At 44.2% G+C, this 12,538-nt stretch overlaps 1 long non-coding RNA gene across 1 annotated transcript in view; it reads left to right on the top strand.

Moving 5' to 3' along the window:
* LOC148135220 (uncharacterized) overlaps nucleotides 1-12,538 on the top strand; it is a 580,459-nt gene that overhangs the window by 427,876 nt on the left and 140,045 nt on the right. The window lies entirely within an intron of this gene.

The raw sequence follows: 12,538 nt of genomic DNA, 5'->3' as shown, positions 1-12,538 counted from the left end.
ATTGGATGAGTCTCGTCATTCTAGAAATTCTCTGGCTTCACTCTGTTTAGCGGGCCCCAATGTATTTGTGTTGTCACAGTCGAATTTGTTGTCCTCGTCATCGCTGTGCATTGCTACTCAGAACAGATGGTTGTGTTGTTTAGTGGATCTTCCAGAAATATTTTGCAACAATAGATATTCCCGCAGATTCATTGTCAAAACCAACGCCAGGAGGACATGCCATTACCCAACAAACCAAGCTCTCCACATTATAGGTAAAAGTATGTCTCGGCACGTGCAGCCAGACTCCTCTCACCACTCGGAGATATGAGACAGCATAACCGAAAGACATATTTGACAACAACTCACCAAAAAATGGACCAAATACCCATCATAGGCAAGACAAATTTGGAAGAAAAAAATATTGCATGTCGTAACTGCAGGAAACATTATACAGGACAGACAACTCACGATACGCATTCTTGAAGATCAACTTGACATGAAACACCACTGCCAGGTGTCCGCAGTAGGTTGACTCATGACACTGAGTGTCGCTGATTCCGTGGCAGGAATCTCGCAATGTGTGACAGTCTGCAGCAATGGAGAATGTGTTGCTGGAAAAGTACAGCAGGTTAGGCAGCATCCAAGAAGCAGGAGAATGGATGTTTCTGACATGAATACTTCATCAGATATTCGGCCAAAACGTCGATTCTGCTACTCCTCAGTTGCTGCCTGATCTGCTGTGTTTTCCAGCACCGCACTCTTGACTCTGATCTCCAGTATCTAGAGTCCACACTTTATCCTCCGTCTGCAACATTAGTTAGTTCCTTGTGTGAGGGAACTGTTGATGTTACCAATGTAAAATTCGATTGCTGATTGAGAAAAAAAAACAGGTCCGCAGCCCAAAAGAGTGTTTCTGTTGTTTTGAGTTTCCTGGCTGTACAATGTGTGCTTCTGTGATCGCACAGTTTGCGGTAGTCTGGGGAGCGGCTTCAGTTATCTGCGTTTACATCCGAGATGCTATTGGTGCAGTTTGATTTGTTCTTGATTTGTGCAACAGTAACACAGTGACGGATCAATTAATATTTCAAGAAGGCAGACCGACGTGGAAAATGTCGAGGTGCTGGTGACATGTGATCAGAAATTACCGAGATTCAGGAGAAACGAATGTTGATTTCTATCGGGTCGTGATGAAGAACAACCAGGGAAATAAGTCACCAGCGGGTACAGTTTACAAGGGCACTCATAGGAAGCAAAATGCGAAATAAAACGTACAAAATGACGATGACAGATGAAGCATGAGAGTATTCATGGGTAATCTGACTTCCACTCCGCAGCTCCCCTAATTCCCACACCCAGCCCCATTGTAAACAAATGTTAGAGAACCATAAACATTAACGTCGTCCATTGGAACGATCCAAGTCTTTTCTAAATTTTCGATTCAGCTATTAGTTTCAGTTATTTTTTTCTTTCCTGGGAAATCATCTCTTTCATTGTTAGCAATCGTAAAGGGAGCCATCCTTTTTGTCATGGAAATAATATGATACTAAACTTTGTTTGTGCCGTGTATAAGACTCCACTTTGTCACACGTTTCTTCTACTTTCTCTCGATTTTAATGGTACTCTTTCTTTTGAATCTTCCCACCAACGTGCATGACCTCATAATCCGGACATGTAACTGCATCTGACAAGTTTTTGACCACTCACCCAATCTATCTATATGCCACGATCTCATCATAACATGCTCTCCCACGCGTGTGTATTGTCAGCAAATTTGGACACATTTCACACTGCCCCTTTCTCCATGCTATTAACAGAGAGATAATTGAAGCCTTGAATATACTCAGTCTTGAAAGGCCTCTGCTGTACATATTTCTACATACTTGCTACCCTCTGAATGTGAGAACATCCTCCTAATTTATTTCTTATGTGGGTAACCCCTTCCCCTGAGATTGGGATCTCCGGTCCTTCACTATTCTGAATATAAAGTAGAACAGAACAAACTTTTAAAGTAAAACACAATCTCACTGCTGTTTCCAGTGCCAGTTCTGTGTTTTCTTTTTTAACCTCTGTTTGAACAAACTGCCCTGATGAGCACATTATTACTGACAATGACACATCTGCTTCACAGGTGCTTCAGTGCCTGTGATTGGAGTGGAGCTGAAAGGTGCGATAAAAATGCATCTTTTTTCACTCGACCATTGCTATATTATTAATCTCTCTGCTCATGAAAATGGATCCTTTATATGCATTCAATCTCTCATCAATACCGAGCATGTTTCACTCTCAGTTGATTTTAAATGATTTCTCGTTGGATTAGTTATCTCTGGAACTCCAGAAAAACCGTCTCAACAACTCGATATGTTCTCAGGCCTGCTCATTGCTTGACATACAGGAATCTTGCTCCAAAGAAAACATTTCCACAGACGTGAATCTCTCCACAAAAGGAGGTTTATTTATCTCTCTACAAAAGGAGGTTTATTTATCTCTCTACATGGTGCAAAGCAGAGGATTGTGAAAAGAATCTGGGAAAATGTTGCCAATTGTCAAATGGGAAACCTTTCAACAAGCAAAACAGAAATTCCAGCGTCGAGCTTTGTGAATCTTTAGATATTCCTTGGGGCGCTGATTCAGTGGAAAATGAGGGGTGAACTGGCCGGCTGGGCAGAGACAGTTTAGAAATCTTTCTGTTCTTTTCGGAGGCCGGTATTTTGACTCTGATGTACTCCGGACTTGAATTGATCTGTGACATTGAAGGATTCTGTTCCTGCACGTCAGGAAGTCAAATCTCATCTCAGCTCCGGGGCAATTAGAAAATGCGGGAACAGATAGGACACTGAAAGGCTGGAAATGAGGCGTTCTCTGTAGGAGGATAACTGATTTCCGGTGTCATGCATGTGACTGTAAAGGGTGGGATCAGACTATTCCCATGTCTTCACCGTGAATTGCCCAGGATTTATTTCGGAAACGACATACTAATTAAAGATAATTGTCAATATGGGAGGAGCAAGCTGCAGCTTGCATTCGGGGATCATTGAAGCCATTGGCTCAACAGTCTCTGTGGCGATGTTAGTCAGTTCGTTCGGCTCTTCACTGACAGGTTGCTGTTCTCACACGACCCAGGAACAGAGCGACAGCTGTTCTCACACCATCTGTTGTTTTTTTTGTCCGCACAGTTCCGGGATTTTACCGAGTTCAGAACAGAAATCGTTGTCTCTGTTTACCTCTCCCCAGATGCTGCCAGATCTGTTTAGTTTCTCCTGAAATCTCTCCCTTTCTTTTTAACTGAATGACCATTTCAACCATCGAGATTGTTTACACAGTCCAAACATGTCCTGACATTTAACCCTATCGAAACTGTGGTGATTGAATTCAAACCAATAAACTTGAAACAAGTTTACTAGCGCGCTTCTGCAGTTGTGGCCAAGTGGTTGACGCGATGTGCATTAATTCCACTGTGGATTCCTCATTGCAGTTAAGCATTTTCTAACTGTAATTGAGAGCCGAGAGTGAACTTGAAGAGTGCTTGTTCTCTGCTTTCTTGTTTCAAATTCAAATTGCAGGATGAGGTGAAATGCGTATAACTCAGGCAAGGAACGTTAGTAATCTGCAACCAACCGCCTGTCAGGATGGAAAAGGCAGAAAACTCCAAAGCAGGTAAGATCCATTTAGTTGTACACTTCCATTACTGAATACGTTTGCCCCTCTGACAAAAGTGACGCCAAATGAGATAAGAACCATTCAGGGGATTGTGTTGGACTGGTGCAGAATTAGTGGGCCAAAGGGCATTTTTGTGCTAGACACTTCCATGGCCAGCTGCGAGGTGGTCAGTTTGTGAAGTAACAGGACATCCTTTGCAAAATGTCCTTCGGCGAGGAAGAGGTCGAAGCTACTCTCCCCGATAGTTCTGACAGTCACGGTATTCATTGGCACATTTCAATTGGTAATAACTATTACGGTGCATATTTGTGGAATCAGTCTATCTGATAATCAGGACGATGAGACCGTGATGTCTCATTAACCAGCCGAGAGCAAGCCCTTGCAGCTTACATTCCCTGGCTCTGCTTTTGAGATAAAGATTACTTTCTCGATGTGCCTGTGTTTGTATCAAACAGCCCATTGACATCGGGACTGGACGTTCAGGGGAAAGTGGAGGTGTGACAGAGGCAGAAATAGAACAAGATCAGACGTGAAAGTGTTTAGATTTTGCCGTGGGTCCGTTGTCTTTTTTTTGAGGAATGTCTGCTGGGCGCTATCCTGTCAGGCCCCAGGAGCCAGACGGCTTGTTTTGGTGGGATTTGTGTTATTGAAAGTTACACATGAGAAGCGTGTTCGATTATTTCAGCTCAGTATCCATTTCATATTGCGTCTCACCACAACGGCGAAGTGCCTTGTATTCCACTTCAAGCCGCCTTTCTCTGGAGAAACTTACAGACGTAAATCACATGGAGTGGGGAGAATCCTGAGGACACTGTCACTGTCGGAGAATGTGCCTGTGTGACTGCCTCTGTATGTGAACATGAGAATACGCTCCTCAACGGGATTACAACAGTGTGACCAGGTCAACCTTCAGCATCATTGTAATGTCATTTAAGATCACAGGGAGAATGTAACTGCTGCAAACCAGGACGAGAATAGATGTATGCCTGATATCGTGCGCTTCACAATGGACGAATGACACTTCTCCACTCCTCTCCCACACGCTTTTTAAACTTGAGGCCAGAGAGAAACTGACTTGACGAGAAAATCGCTTCACAACCTTCTACGACCAATTTTGCAAATTTATTTCTAGCTTGCCACCTAAAACATTTATTTAAATGTAAAGAAAATGAATGTGCGCTCAGCCAATGGGACACCTTTGGTAACAGTCCTTCAGCCTGACAACGACCCTGCACCACCATTCTGAGCATACTGCTGTTAAACTAATTTCATATCTAAGTGGAAAACTTACATTTAACTCCATGCGATCTAACTTTATGAATTAGTCAACCACGTGGAACCGTGTAAAATATTTTATTAAAGTCCAAGTGAGCAAAGTCTGTTACTTTGTCCTCATTGATCTTCTTGGTTACGCGCTCAAAAAACTCAATCAATTCTGTGCAAAACCATGCTGATTATCCCGATTCATTCCTTGTATCTAAACATTCATGTAAATCCTATCATTTAGAATTGCACCAAACAACTTACCCACGACCATAACCAGACACAATCATCGATCGCTCCCAGGCTTCTCCGTGAATTCCTTTCTAAACAAAGGCACACTAGCCATCCCCTGATCATTCGGCGCCCCACTTGTCATAATAGATGATAAAAATATTTCGACGAAAGTTCCAAAGGTTTCTTTCCCGAACTTCCCACAAGTTTCCGGGATACAGGAGATCAGATCCCAGAGAAATATCCAACTTTATATTTTCCAGGTCCTCCAGCCCTTCCCCTTTTCAATGGGAACGACTTTCAAAACATCAATATTTAATTGTACCCGTTATGTCGTTCTCCATGGTGTAAACTGACGCGAAGTGAACATTATATGTCTCTCCATCTGCTGAGATTCAAGACAAAGGTGAGCTCTTTCATCTTAAAGTCCTATTTGGTCTCAAGTTCTTAATTATTGTAGATTCTCTTTAGACTACACTTAGCTTTATGTTCTGATGACATCTCATATCCTCGATTGACATTTATAATATCCTCCTGAAGAATGCCCCTCCACTCTTTATATCGTTCAAGAGATTCACTTGAAACTATGTGTTTATATGGAAGTTGTCCCCTTTTTTAAAAAAAGTCTTATGACAAGGCCTCAGCAACCAACATTGTTCTAAAGGAATACCTACAATGTGGAACCCGGCCATTCGGACCAAGTAGCCCCCACTAATCCTGCGAAGGGAATCACACCCAAACTCATACCTCTACTCAATTCCTGTAACTCTGCATTTCCCATGACCAAAGAACGTCAGCCGCACATCTTTCGTCTGGGGAGGAATGTGCAAACTCCAAATACACAGTCATCCAAAGTAGATATTGAACCAACATCGCTGAGGCCGCAAGACATGGGTAATCGCCACTGAGGCAGCCATTATAAACCTCCGATCCACCACTCAAAACATATCATCACCAATACCTACTCTTAATGTTCCAAATGCATCTGCCCAGAGCCTCCTATTGACTGAGGCCTAAACCTCTGCCCGTGCTTTCCTATTTGCTTGAACTGAACGCCTGCATTGTATTTGCCTTCCTAAACATCAACTGAAACTGCATGTGAAACATAAGAGAAAATTGACCTTTGAATTCTTTCTGCTTTCATAAAATTGTTTGTGCCTCTACTCTTCCCACCAAACATATGACCGTGCACTTTTCCACAAAGTACCGCAACTGCAACTATTTTTTCAAAGCAGTCAGTTTGTTCAAGTCATCCTGCAGCATGCCCACTTCAACAATAAGATCTGCCCTTACACCGATCATTGTATCTTCTTCAAATGGAGCAACAACACCCTCAATTCCTTTGAATGGATCCTTCATACATAGTGTGAATAGATGTGTTGGAACACTGACTCCTGCTGAACTCCACTAGTCACGGGCTGCCACCCTTTACCCAACTGTCTGCCTTCTGCCAATCAGCCAAGCCTCAATCCATGTCCTCTTCTTTAGCAGTTTGCCGTACTGCACCTTGACATATGCCTGGGGAAATTCAAGCTGGTCACCTCCACCGGCTTGACTACGTCTAACTTGCTCATTACCTACTCAAAGCATTTAACACAAAGCTGATTTATTTGATTAGATTAGATTAGATTAGATTACTTACAGTGTGGAAACAGGCCCTTCGGCCCAACAAGTCCACACCGACCCGCCGAAGCGTAACCCACCCATGCCCCTACATTTTCCCCTTTACCTAACACTACGGGCAATTTAGCATGGCCAATTCACCTGACTTGCACATCTTTGGACTGTGGGAGGAAACCGGAGCCCCCGGAGGAAACCCACGCAGACACGGGGAGAATGTGCAAACTCCACACAGTCAGTCGCCTGAGTCGGGAATTGAACCCGGGTCTCTGGCGCTGCGAGGCAGCACTGCTAACCACTGTGCCACCGTGCCGAGGCTTGGCTGATTGGCAGAAAGCAGACAGTTGGGTAAAGGGTGGCAGCTCGTGACTAGTGGAGTTCAGCAGGAGTCAGTGTTCCAACACATCTATTCACACTATGTATGAAGGATCCATTCAAAGGAATTGAGGGTGTTGTTGCTCCATTCCAACTTTGATTCCAGGCCTGAATGTGAAGAACAACAATGTTCAATTGCTGTTGCAATAAGTAAACACTACGCTGCCTTAGTAGGGTGGATGAGTGAGTGAATTCCTTCCCTCAGTGGGATCCTCTATTCTCTCAACAGGGTCGATGAGTGACCTAACTATTTTGCTCACATGGAGCAGGTAAATGCTTGCGGCCAAATGCAAACCAGATGGTGTACTGAGAGTTGAGATGATCGCTTAAACCTATTCCTGGAATAGGTTCCTTGAAGCTTCTCTCACAATTCGAAAATATCGATGGGAAATCAGTTCTACAGAGACTAGAGAGCACATCCCACAGGCTACATATTTGATAGATTTCTCCACAATGTGATGACGTTCATGATGAACTGTCCCCAGGAACGTTTATAATGATTAATGTCTTTATTCAGTGTGAACACGTTGAACACACGCAAGTATTCAGCACCTTCTGCAGCACTTCCCGCAGTCATGGCATTTAGAAAGTCCTGTTAATATGGCGAGTAAGGTGATGAGTCATCCGGTCGCTCGGACTTTGCAGCACGGTCCCACAGATTTGGAATTGGAAAGGTCTCTACTCCGGGTGAGCACGTGGGTCAGATGTCAGGTCTCTATATATCTTAATGGACTCTTATTTATGTGGGCATATTTCTCAGAGATGAAACACATTTCTGAGGTTTGATAACATTTTCCAAAGTCCGGAGAGAGAAAAGGTTTCTCATTAGTATGAGCATCGTGTTCGGTTCTCCAATCGCTGGACGTTTTAAAGCATTTTCTGCAGTTCAGACACTGAAATCGTTTCTCATCATTTTGAACGAGCAGGTGTCGCAGCAGGTCAGAGACAGAGTGAATCCCTTCCCACACTCTGAGCAGGTGAATGGCTTGTTCCTGGTATCATTGCGTCCATGGGAATTCAGCTCAGACAGGGAAATTAATCCCTGCATTTCCACAGTCATTCCTTACTATGACTGCAATGGAGGTGGGTAAGTCTGATGACAGGTAAAAACCTGGTCCACACGCACAATAAGTGAACGACTTATCTCACACTATTACCAGAGCTTTTTCCTTTCATGTTCGAAATCTGATCAAGTTGTATTTGGGATAGAATTAGTGGATCCATCAGATTATGGTGGAGAGGTTGACTTCTAAATCTACCCCTTCTAATATCCTGCGAAATTGATGTGATCCCAAAATGAGAGTGTGAAACCGTCTTTCAAAAGACTCTACAATCTGTCTGAAGATATGGTTTGAAGGTAAGGGATTTTCGACACTAAGAATGTGACCAGAATTTTGTCAGAATCTTTCATGCACACAACTTCCACCACAGAGAACGAGCAGGTCAGCAGGTGGATAGGAACACGATCGCCTCCGTGTTCCCTCCAGGTCAAACATTGTCCTGACATGCCTGACATACAGTCCTAATGGAGCAGACATTTCTTACAATTCAATCATTGCAAAACTGAGGCCTCTGACTTCAGTCCCGAGCTGAAAATCCACTACCTCTCCACTGAGTCGAAAGTGTGATGCTGGAAAAGCGCAGCAGGGCAGGCAGCAACGAATGAGCAGGACAATCGATATTTTGGACACGAGACTTCATCAGGAAAGAGGCTTGTGAACCGAGGGGGTACAGAGACAAATGGAAGCGGGTGGGGTGGGACAAGGTAGCGGAGAGCGTGATAGATTGACGGAGGTGGGGATAATGATGAAAGGTCGCAGCGCAGGCTGGAGCAGATAGGTGGGATGGAAGATGTACAGATAGGACAGTTCATGAGAGCGGCGGAGGCCCTGGTCCTGAATGAACTTCGCTGTGTGGGAGGGAGAGTTGACTGTTCAGCCAGAGGCCAGTGGTGTTGTTTGTTGCGGATGTCCCGGAGATGTTTTCCGAAGCGGTCTGTAATTAGGCATCCAATTTCCACAATGTCGAGGAGACAGCAAAGGGAGCAATTGTTACAGTAAATGACATGCGTGGAAATGCAGGTAAAACTCTGATGGACATGCAAGAGCCTTTGACAGAGTTGAGGACGAATGTGTGGGTGGATGTTTTGCAAATCCCGTGTAGGAATGAGAAGGTGCTGGGAGGGGAGGGTGGTTTTGTGGTAGCGTGCACTTTGTAAGGGAGTGGAAGAGGGAATGATATTATAGAAAATGGATAGGGGTGGGGAGGGAAGCACATCTTAATTGTTGGTGTTCATTTGCAGCTGACGGAAATACCGGAGGATGACATGATGTCTACAGAGGCTGCAAGATTTTAAAGTGTTGAAGAACGAATTTCTGTCCTCGTCATATTTGGAGGGATGTGTTTTGGGAGTGGGGTTGAGGGAAGTGGATGAGATGAGCTGGAAGGCATCATCGACGACGTGACAGGAGAAAATGCCTCGCCACTGATTCAAATTTCTCCCTGGCATTGGTTTGAGTCTGAACAGACACGTCATTACCATGGTGAAATCCTTCAACTCATGATGTGTTGTTAACCACATGTCGCCATCATCACCATGTCAGCCGACTTGCACCTCATTAACATCATTAACTCTTCCACGTCTCTGCCCTTCTGCAGCTCAAACGCTAAACCTTCGTTTGGACGACACGGTCATAATACACTTCGATCCGTTCTTTCAAAATCCCTCCCTACTCTGGTGCTAGTGGAGCAATGGATAGAGAGAGAGAGGAGTTGAGGGTTTGGATTCTTGGATAATTGGGGCTCTTTCTGGGGTCGGTGGGACCTGTACAAACAGGATGATCTTCATCTGAACCAGAGGGGTACCAATATCTTTGGGTGGGGGCGGGAAATTCGCGAAGGCTATTGGGGTGGGTTTAAACTAATGCAGCAGGGGGATGTGAACCAAAATTGCAGTTCAAGTATAGAAATTTTTGAGAGTAGGGAGGTCCAGAATCAAGCTTCAGGGGCGCAAGATGGCACCAGCAAGCAAGAATTTGGTTTGGAGTGTGTCTGCTTCAATGCCAGGAGCATCCAGAATAAGGTGGACGAACTTGCAGCTTGCATTGGTACCTGGGAATTCGATGTTGTGGCCATTTCGTAGACATGAACAGAGCAGGGACAGGAATGGTTGTTGCAGATTCCAGGATTACAATAAGAACAGAGAAGAAGGTAAAAGAGGGAGACGTGTGGCTGTGTTGGTCAAGGACAGTATTACAGTTGCAGAAAGGATATTTGGGTCTGTCAACTGACGTAATATGGGCTGAAGTTAGAAACAGGAAAGGAGAGGTCACGCTATTGGGAGTTTTCTACAGGCCTCCGAATAGTTCCAGAGATGTAGATGAAAGGATAGCAAGTATGATTTTCGATAGGAGTGAGGGAGAGAGGGTAGTTGTCATGGGGGACTACATCTTTCCAAATATTGGCAGAAAACACTATAGTACGATTACTATAGATGGGTCAGTTTTTGTCCACTGTGTGCAGGAGGGGTTCCTGACACAGTATGTAAACAGGCCAACAAGGGGCGTGGTCACATTAGATTCGGTAATGGATAATGAGCCCGGCCAAGTGTTAGACTGGGAAGTAGGTGAGCACTTTGGTGATAGAGATCACCGTTCTGTTGAGTTTACTATTGTGATAGATATAGATAGGTGTATACCACTGGGCAAGAGTTACAGCTAGGGGAACGTCATTTATGATGCGATTAGGCAGGATTTAGGAAGCATAGGATGGAGAAGGAAACTGCAGTGTAGGCACATTAGAAATGTGGAGCTAATTCAAGGAAATGCTACTGTGTGTCCTTGATAAGTATGAATCTGTCAGGCAGGGAGAAAGCTGTAAAGCGCGGGAGCCGTGGTTTATGAAGAAGTAGATTCTCTGGTCAAGAGGAAGATGAAGGCTTATGTTAGGATGAGATGCAAAGGCTCATTTAGGGCGCTTAATGGTTACAAGGTAGCCAGGAAAGACCGAAAGAGAGAGCTCAGATGAGCCAGGAGGCGACGTGAGAAGTTGTTGGCCGATAGGATCAGGGTTAAACCGAAGGCTTTCGATATGTATTTAAGGAATAAAAGAATAACGAGAGTAAGATTAGCGCCAATCAGGGACATCGTGGGAAGTTGTGCGCAGAGTCAGTGGAAATAAGGGAAGCACAACTGAATACATTTCAACAGTATTCAGTCTAGAAAACGGCAATATTGTCGAGTAGAGTACTTAGATACGGGCAACTGGACGAGGTGTGATTGAGGTTCACAAGGAGGAGGTATTAGAAATCCTGAAGAGTGTGAAAGTAGATATGTCCCCTGGACCGGATGAGATTTATCCTAGGATCCTTTGGGAAGCCATTGGGGTGATTGCCGAGCCTTTGGCATTGATCTTTAAATCGTCATTGTCTATATGAATAGTGCCAGAAGACTGGAGGATAGCAAATGTGGTTCCCATGTTCAAGAATGGGAGTAGAGACAATCCTGTTTATTATAGACCAGTGAGCTTCACTTCAGTTGTTGGTAAAGTGTTGGAAAAGGTTATAAGAGATAGGATTTATAATCATCTAGAAAAGAATAATTTGATTAGGGATAGTCAGCATAGTTTTGTGAAGGTTACGTCGTGCCACAAAAACCTTATGGAGTTCTTTGAGAAGGTGACCAAGCAGGTAGATGAGATGATGTTGTGTGTATGGATTTCAGCAAGGCGTTCGATAAGGTTCCCCACAGTAGGCTATTGTAAAAAATCCGGAGGAATGGGATTGTTGGAGATGAAGCAGTTTGCGTCAGTAATTGGCTTGCTGAAAGAAGACACAGGGTGGTAGTTGTTGGGAAACGTTGCTCCTGGAGTCCACTTAACAGTGCTGAGCCGCAAGGATCGCTGTTGGGTCCACTGCTGATCATTTTATAATCGAAGTGGATGAGGGCGTAGAAGGGTGTGTTAGTACGTTTGCAGACGACACTGAGGTTGGTGGAGTTGTGCATAGTGACGAATTACGTAGAAGGTTGCAGCGAGATATAGATAAGCTGCAGAGCTGGGCTGAGAGGTGCCAAATGGAATTTAATGCGGACAAGTGTGAGGTGATTCACTTTGGTCAGAGTAAGAGGAATGCAAAGTACTAGATTAATGGTAAGATTCCTGGTAGTGTAGATGAGCAGAAAGATCTCGGTGTCCAGGTACACAGATCCTTGAAAGTTGCCAGCCAGATTGACAGAGTTGTTAAGAAGGCATACAGTGTTTTAGCTTTTATTAATAGAGGGATCGTGTTCTGGAACCATGAGGTTATGCTACATATGCACAAAATTCTAGTGCGGCCACACTTTGTGTATTGTATACAGTTCTGGTCACCGCATTATAAGAAGGATATGGAAGCTTTGGAAAGGGTGCAGAG

The sequence above is a fragment of the Chiloscyllium plagiosum genome, unplaced genomic scaffold, assembly GCF_037043375.1.
Source record: "Chiloscyllium plagiosum isolate Xiang-an unplaced genomic scaffold, Cpla_swu_hap1 HiC_scaffold_51, whole genome shotgun sequence".
Taxonomy (NCBI): Eukaryota; Metazoa; Chordata; class Chondrichthyes; order Orectolobiformes; family Hemiscylliidae; genus Chiloscyllium; species Chiloscyllium plagiosum.
The sequence above is the reverse complement of the archived record's forward strand: the minus strand, read 5'-3'. Positions and strand labels throughout refer to the sequence as shown.